This window comes from Vicugna pacos, chromosome X (genome assembly GCF_048564905.1).
Source record: "Vicugna pacos chromosome X, VicPac4, whole genome shotgun sequence".
Taxonomy (NCBI): Eukaryota; Metazoa; Chordata; class Mammalia; order Artiodactyla; family Camelidae; genus Vicugna; species Vicugna pacos.
This window is the reverse complement of record NC_133023.1, coordinates 7,173,809-7,185,828: the sequence shown is the minus strand read 5'-3', so window position 1 is coordinate 7,185,828 and position 12,020 is coordinate 7,173,809. Positions and strand designations below refer to the sequence as shown.

Here is a 12,020-nt window from a genome sequence, read left to right as displayed (position 1 = left end):
GTCCTTGAAACCTGTGCAGTGGAATTTTCCCAGTGCCTAGCACCAAGCTTATTTACCTATCTGTTGAATGTATGGATTAGTGAATTAATGAATGGAAAGTGAATTTTTAAAATGTAACATATTGGTCTTTGGGATAAAATGATACTTCCATGTAATGGAACATCATCCTTTTAGCTGTGGGGATTTTCAGATACTCTAGCTGGTACTAAGTTTCATTGGAGCCCCTCAAGTTGTAACATGATATGAAAGCCTATTTAATATTTAACAAAAGAAAAATTGTCAATCTTAAAAATGTACCTAGCAGAAGCAATTCATTTTTTCTGATAACAAAGCCTTCTAAAAACATTTGAAAATTTACAATAGTTTTGAGATGTTTAATTTTGAACCAAGGATAGAAGATGTAATATCAAGAAATGAAAGATATTTGTGATTAGTTCCGGCCTAAGCCAATGGAGTGCTACTAGATTTTAAATCGTGTTCTTCATAGTTAATGTCAAGGTAGAATCCTCCCTATGGTTCATAATTTTCTTACAAAAAAATACATACTGCCTTATCTTTTAAAATTTCAACTTTTCTCATGAAGCTCTTGTCTAATTATCATTTTGAGAATCTCTATATAAAGAGTAAGCATTTATCATTCAGATTTATATCTATGAATGTATTTTTTCTTCTTAATTCTAAAAGACTACTTTTGGCCTTTGCCCAAATATCTTTTGTTTTAAAAAAGAACATAATACTCAATATCTGGACAGGTTAAAAATCTCCAACACTTACGTATAAGGGTTAATCAGTGCTTTCCGTTTCATTTGCTAAATTGCTGGATAAATCATTTAAAAATTATGTTACCCTTAATGCTGAGACCTCATCATTATCACTTTCAAAAACATACCACTCTTTGGGATTGAACCATCATAGCTGTTTTAAAGAAAAAAATCTCTTCGAATGGATTCCCAGTCAGCACCCTTGCCACAGAATCTACACTGTGAGTTAAAGGTCTGATCCATCTCTTTGAACTTTGTCCTATTTGAATTCCTGTCATGTTACCAGCACCCCGTTTCTAAAGGTCCCAGGGATGCTAATATAGCAGGGGATTCTGCCGAGACCTATTCCAATTTGGGACATCGTTGGCAGGTAGTTTGTCTTTAAGTGAAATCTCTGTCTCCTGATTGCTTTTACCCATGATTGGTCCCACTACCCAGCACAGAACACATGCAGTCAGTGTTCTCTGACAACACTTCAAAGACAAACCTAACAGCACCTTCTGGGGGCATTTTTCCAGGTTAAATATGCCCATATGTGTTTGATTTGGACTCCATCCTCTAGGATCAAGCAGTGTTCATAAGTACAGAATGTCCAACAGTTAAATGATCTGTCCATGGGAAAGACTGACCTGATTGGAGGAAAGAGATCATTTGACTTCTAATACCCAGTGACCTTAAGAGCAGTATTTTAAATTCTCACTGTCTGGGTTTTAGGAACTTTGCCTAGCTTGCTTTGGGAATGAAAATTCTGAATCTTTACTGGTGAATGAGCAATAACATGATGGCAGGCATTTAGGGACTAAGAAAAAAAGTCATTCACAGACAAGGTTTGAATTTGATTCCTTCCCTGGTCTGATGCTCCATGGAGATTCACGATATCTTATAGATGCATGGTATAGGACTCAAAATATTAATCAAATAAAGGAGCCCTAAGGAAGAGAAGAAAATAGGGGGCGGTTAAGTCGGAAAAGAATGGAGTGAGATATCAGGAACTTCCTTCAGATATTTGGAAAGTTGAAGGCAACTTCAGTTGTTTTGAACATTTTAAGAAACTACATCATTTTTGTATAAAAGAATAAAACTCTGGATAATACACACAGTGTGTTGGCAGTGTTAAGGGGTTGACAGATGAAACCAGGATCTAATGAAAAGTAAGATTGTGAAGAGCTGGATCTGAAACTCAGGGACATGTCTTGTTCCCCATCCAAGCACAGTACTTGGCTTACACCAGATACTTTACAGATACTTATTGGGTAAATGATAGGATGAGCATATGGTGTGGCCAACTGATGCCGTGAATGACATTGCTTAGACTCATGGGCATCCCTTTGGACTGTACGGAAAGTTTGTGAGTTGTTTTCATCATTTTGAAAAGCTCCAAGGAAACTGGACAGTCATTACTTTTAATTGACTTTTTTTTAATTTACGTATAGTCAATTTACAGTGTTTCAGGTATACAGCAAAGCGATTCAGTTACACACACACACACACACACACACACACACATGTTTTTCAGATTCTTTTCCATTACAGCTTATTACAAGAAATTGAATATAGTTCCTTTTGCTATACAGTAGGTCCTTGTTGTTTATCTCTTGTATGTATAGTAGTGTGTGTCTATTAATCCCAGTTAAGCAATTATTTTTATCAGAACTTCTAAACCTCGGGTTTGTGAAGTTAAAAGTAAAGAGGTTTTTAAAAATACGCTAAGTGACAGAAGCCAGCCCTAAAGGACAACATATTGAATGACTTGTTTGTATGAAATGTCCAGAATAAGGAAATTTTATAGAAACTGAAAGTGGGTTAGTGTTTGTCAGGAGCTGGGAGGAGGCGAGACTAGGGAGTGCCTGCTAATGGGTGTGGCGTTTCTTTTTGTGGTGATGACCATGTTCTGGAATTAGTGGATGGATGGTTGCCCAACTCAGTGAATACACTAAAACCCACTGAATTGTACATGTTAAGTGGTTAAGTTTATGATACATGAATTATATTTCGATAGAGCTGTTTTTAAAAAAGATAAGCAGAACACTCAGCATTTTTAAAAAGAGAGGTAGTTTAGTGGTTAGGAACCTCTTGCTAATTGTAGATTTTATCCCAGAGTATTTTAAAATACTCACTCCTTTTCCATCTCTGTAAAGGAAACAAGCAGAATATTCCCACAGTCAGAGAGAATGGAAGTGAGCTCTGCTAGTGGTTACTTTCCTCCTTTCTCTTTCCCCCAAATTAGGAAAATGTGTGTGTATGTGTGTATGTGTAACAAGGGCAGTAGTGCTCAAAGCTAGGTCTTGCGATTTCCAGGATCTCTGGACAAGCCCGAATTCCTAGGCAGTAAAGTTTTGAGCTGTTGGCATCATTCTCATGCCACATAAATCTAGGCCAGAGGTCAGCAAACGTGTTCCTAAAGGCCAGATAGTAAATATTCTGGGCTTTGTGGACCATGCAGTCTCTGCAGTTTCTGTTGAAACTACTCAACTCAGCCATAGACAGTAGCTAAACAATTGGAGGTGATTGTGCTCCAAAAAAGCTTTATTTATGGACACTAAAATGTGAATGTCATATCATTTTCATGGGTCACAGAATATTCTTTTGATTGGTTTTCAACTGCTTAAAAATGTTAAGACCATTTGTAGCTTCTAATTTTTAATTGTCCTTTTGTTTTTGCAGAGGAGATAATTGGGTTTATTTATTTATTTTAACAGAAGTACTGGGAACTGAAGCCAGGACCTCGTGCATGCTGAGCACGCACTCTACCACTGAGCTGTACCTTCACCCTCTTCGTAGCTTCTTATAGGCCACAGCAAATGAGCAGAGGGCTAGATTTGGCCTCAGGTGGCCCGCTGGCCATCGTTGGTTGACTCTAGGGTAATGGCTTAGAAAGGTTCTCCAACTAATCTGCAGGTTGTTGTGAACCGTGTTAAATTCCTTTAGCCAGTGTGCAGCTTAAAGCAATAAATAATGCCACATGTTTGAAGGCCGAGCTATTGAGAGACTAAATTGCCACGGTCAACTTTTTAGCAAATTATGAAAAATCAGCTAATAGGATCTTTCCTGAAGTGTGTTTAGGATATAATAATCCTACCTTGTGTGGTTTTGAGATTTTTATTCCTAAATCAGGAAAGCTACAGCTATCTTGAACATAAGCCTTCAAGAAATCGGCCAAGGCCATGAATTTAAAGTCCTGGTAATTTTTCATTACCCCTGGCTGCTGAATTTTAACAGCAAAGTTATTCATTAAGTTCACATTTTTCAAAAAAACTATCAACAGTGCTTCTTTATACTTTATCTAGATTTGATACACTTCCAGAAAGATGATCCTTAATTTGACTAATGGGTACATCCGTTGTTATTTTAGTGACAAGTCGTTTATGGAAAGAGTAGCTCTTCTGCGAGTGTCCTTAAATCTGGAAGGAGAAGTCCCCAGTGTTCTAATCCACGAAGGAGCAGTTGGTGTTAGATGGCTCCTGCAGGGTATGGCCCCTAGAAATACACTGGAAATACTTCCTAGGTAATGAACCAGAAATGCAAAAGGAAGAAAACAGTTTGAAATATGTTGGCCATTTTATAGCACAATTTTGGGGTTCATTTTCCGGTTTTTGAGCACAAGTCAGAAGTTGAAGAATGGGATATAGGGGAGGTCCGGTCCACTTCCTGCAGCCCCCAAATAACCCTCCTTGGTTCTGTTGTAGAAATATTTCGATCTATTAACTTGAAGAAAAATGAAACCCATATTGTCTAGGATCATAAATAAGAAAATTAGGGGAAAAATCCACTTTTGAGCTCACTCACCACAGTGTTGAGAATAAATTTCACTCTTCAACTGATCTTTTGGGTGCAGGCATAAGTCAAGTTTCTTCAACTGATCTTTTGGGTGCAGGCATAAGTCAAGTGTCTGCTGAGGCCATAGTTCTCAGCAGGCCTTGTAGATATCCAAGATGAATTGAACATGGACTCTGTCCTCAGGGAGCTTACAGTTTGCTGAACTTTACAGGAAAACCAGCAGAAATATCCTAACAAATAGGGCAACTGCAGAACTTTCTTCCTAATCCTCAAATTCTTTTGTTGGTCAGAGTAATGAATGCAGTATTCTAAGGTCAAATGTAATAATGATCTCCACGTCATACAGTATTCTGTTGTCAAGGCCAAAGTCTGCCTTAAAGAAGATTGGACTATGGCTTTGTTCTTGTGATAACAGAAAAGATAAAGAGATTGTTTACAAAGCTATGGCCTGAAAAGGGTAAGTATTCTATGCAAGCTATTACCTGAGTTCTTCTCATGGTGAGGTTTTTTTTTTTACTTTCTTTTTTTAAATTGAAGTATAGACAGTTTGCAATACTGTGTTAGTTTCAGGTGTACAGCATAGTGATTCAGTTATGTATGTATATATATTCTTTTTCAGATTCTTTTTCATCACAGGTTATTACAAGATGAATATAGTTCCCTGTACAACACAGTAGAAACTTGGTTATCTTATGTATACTAGTTGGTATCTCCCGGTGAGATTTAACTATTTGCACAGTCCAGTTTCTGTGATATGGGCCTTCACCGTTTTCATTTCTCCTTGCAGCTTTATGAGTTAAATACTACCATTGCTCTTTTACAAATGCAGAAAATGAGGCCTAGAAAGATTTTAGAACAGGCAGCAGTTAGGAGAGGTGATATAATACTGTTGGCATCCTCGTCCATCATTTGTGAGTTCAACCAAATGCAGCTTGAAAATAATTCAGAAAAAAAGACAATTCCAGAAAGTTCCAAAAAGCAAAACTTGAATTCGCCACACAGGCGACTATTTACATAGCATTTCCATTATTTTAGGTTTTATAAGTAATCTGGAGTTGGCAAAGTATATCGGAGGTTGTGCAGTAGGTTACATGCAAAAATATCAGCCATTTTATATAAGAGACTTGAGCATCTCTGGGCTTTGCTATCTGCCAGGGTTCTAGAACCAACCCCCTCAGATACTGAGGGATGACTGTACTGGGAAAACTTTAGGTTCTGCCTTCCTTCCTTTATACCTTAGCATATGACTTAGCGACCAGGGCTTCTATTTTTCCCTACAGAAAATTTAGGAAAATAAAGGCAAGGAAGAGTATTCAGACTTCCAAGGGTCTTCTTACATAATCATTTGAGCAACATTATAGGAAAATGAAGTCACTGGGGACTCAGAGAGGCAGAAGAAACATTCTAGATATAGGAAGAAAGTTCTAAGCAGGGAAGAGACAATCTGAGTGAAATAGATAAGATGGATGCCTGAGCTGGAGAGGATGCTAAGCCCTAAATCAGCCAGGTGGTGGAGGGTGGGAAGGCGGGTGAGCACCGAGAACTTGATACTTGATCACAAGGTAGAAGGTGATGAAAATCCTCCTAAGGGACAATTGATCAGAGCAGGGGTCCAGAGCTAGGACTTGACTGGAAGGATTGACTGTAGATCCTCAAAGGGTTGAGAAGGTCAGCAAGAGGCCCAAGATCGGAACTTCCTTTGAACTGATTGTCACTGACCAGGGTCTATGACCTAGGAGACAAATGCTGCCAGGATGCCACGCATTGGTATGATTGTAGAGTAGAGAAGGGAAAGTGTGTTAGGTTACTCTGGGTACCTGAACAATTACCTCAAATTTCTGGGTTAAAACCACATCCATTATCTCATGGTTCTGTGGGTCACAAGTCTGGGTGGCCTGCTCTGTTCTCTGCTCAGGGTCTCATGAAGCTGAAATCAAGTTGTTGGCCATGGTAGGCTCTGATTCGGAGGCTGTGGGGAAGAATCTGCTGCCAAGCTCACTCTGGTTGTTGGCAGAATTCATTTTCTTGCAGTTTTAGAACTGAACTCCCCGCTTCCCTGACAGCTGTCCATGGGGGTCCACTCTTTCTTCCTCGGGGCCCCCTTTGTTGCCTTCACATGACCATTTGTCCTCAAAGCTGCACTGGGACATTGAGGCTTTCGCATACCCAGGATCTCTCTGAATTCCTCTTCTCCCATCAAATGGAAAAAGCTCTCAGCTTTTAAGGGCCCATGTGGTCAGGCCCGGCCCATCTGGGTCATCTCTCCACCCCCACCCCACCCTCCTCGACGTCAGCTGTGCTTTATCACACAACACAACCAGGAGAGCGGTATGTCACGTTCGTGGTTCTAGGTATTAAGGCAGACCTCCTTGGGCCACTGTTTTAGGCGTTCTGTCTACCACAGAGAATAATGAAGATCTTCAGCTGCAGCCTTGCCCCTTTGTGGGCTGTGTTGCCTCTGGTAACAGCAGCTTCGTGGACAGTTGGTCCACTTTCTCCCAGGGTTCAAGGGCAGATGAGAAACACTATGGCTTTTCTTTCCTCCCAACACTTGCTGCTTCTGGCAAGAAAAATCTGTATCTTTGGGCATTCTGTGACCACCTCCTGGGTGTGGGTGCCAAGAAACATCAGAGGGAAGGTGGTCCATCGGTTTGGGGCATCTTACGGTTGTTGGGAAGAGACATGCTAGAGGCCAAGATACCACAAGAGGGCAGCACAGAGCAAGAGCTCGTACAGGTTGAAGGGCAGACTCGCCCTGTCTTAGGCCTTTCCGAGATGGTCTGTTCATCTGTCTTCAGAGCATTTTCTCACCCAACTTGTGCCTCTTAACCCAGATCCCACTGAGTCTTTAGTCAGAACATGGCACATGTAACATGTGCTGACCATAGACATCAACAAAAAATCAACTCTCCAGATCTGCTGCTTGGAGCCTTGGTTTCTCCAACTCAGAAATGGGCTGGAATTCATTCAAGGATGAGATATTTAAAATGGGAAAATTCATCTTTTGAGGTCCAGCAGTGTCAGGGCCACTATTTACAAGTCTTATGCTGTAGCACCGTATTTCACAACCTCTGTTCATTGTCAGTCCCCTGTGGAACCTTTTCAAACATTTTTTCTTAATTGCCCCCTCCGTGAAATTTTAATGCAACTATATTGTATATCTATTTATGTATATCTGGGCTTTGTACATAAAAAATAAGATTTTTTGCCACCAATAACCAATTTTCTTCCCCTCCCTGGGGGGCAATCTCTCCCTCAGTGGCAATGTTGTAATGAGGAAAAAAGAAATTGCTCACATTTTAATATTTATTAAATCTTCAGCTTACGTGGTCTATTTGATTTGGCAAATGATAGTAATATTTCAGTTGTACTAAAAGGTACTTAAGATTAATCTTGAGAAATCAGAAGCATTGCTGAACATGAAAAATCGCCCAATATCTTATATTTGATGTAACGACTTGCAAAACAATACGCAAAGTATGATCCTATTTGCGTGGATAGGAAAATGGCTGGGAAGATCAAGCTATCGAATGCTGCTTATTAGTGGTTAGATTCTTTTCCAGGCATTTTGCTTTGGAGGAATTTTATAAATTAATCCATATTACAATTGTGTCAAGAAAAATACCATTAGAAGAGTTAACCATTTTGTTTGTGGCCTTCAACACTGAGGATGAATGGGCAGGGTGAGCACGATCATTCACGTGTAACAGAAGGAGGCGTTTTTTGCATGGCCCATTCACGACTCCTTTAGATCTCAAGAGGGCTTCATGCCTCCAAGCTTGTTGCTGCACTCCTCTTAATGCTTCTTGAACACATGTACGTTATTCTCTGCAAAGAAATACCACCTACTAGGGAGTGTTTCTTCTCGTGAGGTTTTGGTGTCCCCAGAGCCCCCTTAGTCCTGTTTACTTTGGATATTTCAGGAGTTACTGTAGGATTTAACGGTGGTGAGTCCTTAAGCCCTCTTTTTAAATTCACAAACTGCCTCTAATCTTAGAAAAACGTCAGGTTCCACTTTGGAGAGGTTTGGAAACTTGACATCTTGTAGCCCAGTTGGAGTGTAGGCGGCTTCCATTCCGGGCACCTTGTTCCAATTTATGTCAGAGGGAATTATGTCCAGGTCAGAGCTGAGAGTGGGTTATAATTAATGGGGTGGACAAGTGGATTTTTAGTGTTTCATAAAATAAAATGGAAATCACATGTGCTTAGAACAGGCGTGTGTTTTTAAATATTTACATCTATCCTAGTAAACATTCCTTATAACTGATCTGTTTCTCCGGTGAACTTGCTAACTGGGAGGTCACAGCCATTGTTCACCGAGTAGAAAGGTTGGATGACAAGCCGGTTTTATATGTGTGTGTGGAGAGAGAGAGAGAGAGAGAGAGAACTTGGAGAGATAGTGGTGAGTGAACTCGTGGAAGTAATTCAGTGTTAGGTTTTTCTCCTAATTTTCTCTCATGTTAAAAGCACCCACTTGCCAATACAATCCAGATGTCAGTCCTTCTAAGGGAGATTGGGGAGTGCTTAGCTTGTGAAATTCCTAAATGGCTCTTGGTGAAGACGCATGACCATGCTTAACTATTAGTCATCTTTTATTAAAGTTTAGAAGTAGTTGAAGCACTAGCAGAATTTACAGCATCCAAATTTGCTTTACATTTATACATCAGAAACTTCCAATTCCTTGGGGAACATAGCAGGAAGGTGTTACTGACAAAAGAGATCTTTCAGAGTCAGCAAGACCCAGATTCTAAACTGGACTCTGCTGTGTGCCAGCTGTGTGGCCCGGGGCAAGAGGCCTTAATTCTGAGCCTCAGTTTCCCCATCTGCAGAATGGAGAAAATGGTACCTACTATTTAGGGATCGGGTAGGCATTAGAGACAATTTATATCAACTGTCTGACAAATTGTAAGTATTTAAGAAAATGTCAGCTATGGGTATATGAAGGAATGGTTTTTTTAAAAAAGGAAAATCTAAGGAAGCCTTATGTAAATTACATTACATGTCAATCATTTTGGTGTTAGGTATAGTAATGCATTTTTTTTATTTGTTTTTTTTTTTGAAGAGGGGATAATTATGTTTATTCATTTGTTTATTTTTTACTTTTTTTTTAAATGGAGGTACTGGAGATTGAACCCAGGACATCGTGCATGCTAAGCACGTGCTCTCCCACTGAGCTATACCCTCCCCCCAGTGCATTCTTTATTATTGCCTGGAAGTCTCCAGCTCCCCCAAATAAATATTATCTCCATTAAGTTAACAGTTCCTTTTACAGATCTTTGTTTTGTGCAGTGAAGAATCAACACAAGCACACTATCTGTCAGGGTAGAAGAGTTAACTAATACATCATGAGACCCTTTTGCCCTTTTCTAAGGAAGCCATTTAAGTATTTAATGAATGAGCAACTTCACATCAAGTTAGCTAGTAAGAATCTACAGTACTTCCTAATGTTGCTTCTATAAATGGGCTGGTTGAGCATTTGGCAGTTCTAGATGGGACAGGACTACTTGTCCAGACCCTTGACCAAGGACATCACGTCCACCCAGTCAACCTGCACATCTCTGTGGTGACGGATGTCGGAGTTGAATTGCCGTCGGGTCTCTTATGCTGATTGAGTCTCAGTTTAGAAAGCCTCTGCAGAACTCTACAAGGCTTCAGTCTGTAGTATTCCTTGAGGGGCCCTTAGGAAAAAAAGTGCCTGTGTTTGGGGTATTATTACCCTTGTTCAGGGAAAGACCTGGTAAAAAGATACTGAGAGAATACCATAGAGATAAAAAGGCAAAATGAGCAAGAAAAAAAAATCTCATTGCTCCTGGGTGAGGTCTACACTGAGTTTTAGATTGAGATCTAAAATACATATACACAATACATATATCCTCAGTATATGCTCAACACATTTCTGCTGAAGATATATTGGCTGGTAAAATTAATATATAAATGGATATATTTAGGCCTTACATTAAAGTCCTATTTTTAGAGTATAACAGCTGTACCAGTTTCAAAATAGTCCTTGCCCAGAAATTCCAACACTGCCACTAAATTTTGGCATCACTGACCTACCTATAAGGAGATGTTCTGTAGGTCCGTGAGACATGGCTGATTTCCTTCAGCTTCATTTAGTCCTTTATGGAACTCTTTATGAACATCCTTCTGTGTGCCTGGCAGCTAACACAATTCCTGGCGAAGAATAGGACTGTACTATATATATTTCTCTTTCTCCCCCCACCTCCCCCCTCTGGATCGATCGATCGATCTATCTATCTATATCTATCTATCTCTGTATGTATCAGTATATATATCTCAGATTTTGCCTGGTGCTGCTTTGAGGATGAGTGCATGGTAATGCCACCCCCACCCCAAAAACAGATATTTGTGTGTGTGTGTGTGTGAGAGAGAGAGAGAGAGAGGGGTGAGGGAAAGGAAGAGGGAGAAAAAGTGCGAGAGAGAAGCATGAGTCTTTCCTTCCCACACACAGTGTAAGGTATTTGGAATTGGAAGTGATCTTAGTTGACATTTTCCAGTCTCCTGCTCAATGCAGGAATTCCTTCTACGATAATCTTCACCAAAGGGCAGGAAGCCTGATGTGAGACTAGAGGTCTCTTTGTGTTGGGCAGTGATTTAATTCAATATGGTGTTAGTATTTGCAGCTGGGGGCAGCACGGTGTAAGATTCTGTGGGAAACTGGAATGTGGAGCCCACGTGAGGCCTGGGCCAGTTGTGACCACATTGTAGAAGGACATTTGGGACCAGTTTTGAGCCACCATTAGGTTCCATTAGGAAACTGAAATCCTAGTGCTTTCACAGTGAGTTTAAATATATTCACAAATGAATTTATGTGGGCTTACTTTGTGTTAATGAAATTGACTGGAAACACTATATTAAAATTATTTACTTTTTACACTGATTGAACATCAGGTAGCGAAGGAGAGATTTTTGTCAGTTACCTTTAGCGCAAAAACAGAAAAACCTCAGCTTACCTGTATTTTGTCAAAGGAATTAAACCTCTCTATTAACCACAGTTTTTTCCATTATGCTTTTCTCACTGATCCAAGGAAAAAAGGTGGTATTTTGGATTAATGTGAAAATTGATTGGCATGGATCCAAATATACATTCAACTCAATCTCTTAAATCACCTCTATTAATGATTAAAGGGAAAAAAAGGTCTTTATAATGATGATCTCAAGGAACAGTAAAACTTGGAATTACCGAAGAACCTTTAAATTAGACCCAGTACGTGGTTTGTAGCTATGCAAGTGGACTCAAGCATTTTAGGAATGTTTCAAGAAGGATTAAAAAAAAAAAAGGTTTCTATTTGGGGTTCAGTTAACCAGAAAATTAAATTAACCAGAACTCTTCTATTTCTAGAGAATTTCAATTAATTGAAGTTTGTACTTTTATTGTCGTCTTAGTTCCCACGCACAAGTGAATTCCATTTTCTGACTTATTTCTTGGAGAGTGCTTAAGGACAATGAACACCTCCAATG

General features: G+C 39.7%; 1 protein-coding gene across 9 annotated transcripts in view; it reads left to right on the top strand.

The window, feature by feature from the left end:
- Nucleotides 1-12,020, top strand: part of MID1 (midline 1) — a 333,537-nt gene that overhangs the window by 194,275 nt on the left and 127,242 nt on the right. The window contains exon 1 of one of the 9 annotated variants that reach the window (XM_072956829.1): nucleotides 4,907-4,995. The exons of the other annotated variants lie outside the window; for them this stretch is intronic. The gene's annotated coding sequence lies outside the window, so the exon portion shown is untranslated. Of the gene's footprint in view, nucleotides 1-4,906; nucleotides 4,996-12,020 lie in introns of those variants that run through there. 9 annotated transcript variants of the gene reach the window in all.